Genomic DNA, 1,372 nt, shown 5'->3' on the forward strand with positions numbered 1-1,372 from the left:
CTCCCCCGAGTGCACAAATTTTTGTGCACCGGGCCTCTAGTAACACATAAATGTGGAAATGTGGCCCTGGCAATTTTTATTGTGGAAGTGGTTTGCTCTTATTGAGGATAACCACAATGCTGAATTATTGTGGTTATGTTACAGAATGCCCACTCTATTCAAGACCCACTTCAGAGATATACCAGACAGAAAAAAAATGCCCCAGGCTTCACAGAATGATAACAATAATTAACACTTATTAAGACCTTATTATGACAGGTATTATTCTAATAAGATTAAATATTTTAACCAATTTAAGCTTCACAACAGTCATGTAAGTAGGAACTATTACAGTATTTTCTTTTGCCTGTAAATGTGGTAATTCTTTCTGTTTCTCTTCTTCTATAATGCAAGGCTGGGATTTGTAAAGGTAGGAAAAAGTGAAGACAGATGGTACAACTGTTGCAAGTACAAGAAACTGTTATACCAGCCAGGAAGTAATAAGTGCCATAAGAAGAGTATAATTGGTACTAGAGGGCTTTGAGGCTAGAGAGTTTACATGAAAATAGGAGATGGAGAAAAATTTCATGAAATAGATGGTATTAAGCTGGTGGACTGCATGACTGGCTCACACGTCACAAGCATGAGGTAATTAGGGACAGTGAGAATAGAAGAGAGGTGATAAGGTTGACAGATTCATTAGAGATCATAAACTATTGTTAGTTGGCAAGTGTCTGGGCATAGAAGTGATGGAGAAGTTGGAACCAAAAATGACTCCCAGATTTTAAATTTGATTGACCATTAATTGAAACATAAAAATCAGTAGGAAAAGTGATTTTTGAAGAGGAGAGACTAAATCCAGTAAATAGTGCAGGCTTGACATCTCCGGAAAAATTTCTATAAAGAGATGTAAAGCTAGTACCCAGGGGAAAAGGTGCAGTTAGGCATAGGGATATGGGGGACATAGTCATAGGAATGGATGGGATTCTCAAGATGAGGGTAAGGGCTGGACTTAGGTGGGGGGAGAGGGAAAGTGTCAGGGGAAGAATAAGAGTAAATAACCAAATCTTGGCAAGCATTTTAAACTGTAGTTGTGTGTTTTTTTTATAATAAATCTAGCAGGTTTCTCATGTTTTACCCTTTGCAGATCTATTACATGAATGATCTCATGTACTCCCAGAATTCTTCTCTGACACAGAATTGCTTGAATTTTATAGGTGTAGCTAATAAGGTGCTCTGTGACTCCCAGCCTCAATTTAGTCATTTCACTACCCACACTCCAAACTAGCTGCTTTTTATATACTAGCAACTCTTATAAAACCTGACACTTGAATCTGACTTTCAGAAGCTACATGGAAACCCATCAGTATGACTTTTTGAATGAGGGCATTAA

Source organism: Myotis brandtii, unplaced genomic scaffold (genome assembly GCF_000412655.1).
Source record: "Myotis brandtii unplaced genomic scaffold, ASM41265v1 scaffold259, whole genome shotgun sequence".
NCBI classification, from domain to species: Eukaryota; Metazoa; Chordata; class Mammalia; order Chiroptera; family Vespertilionidae; genus Myotis; species Myotis brandtii.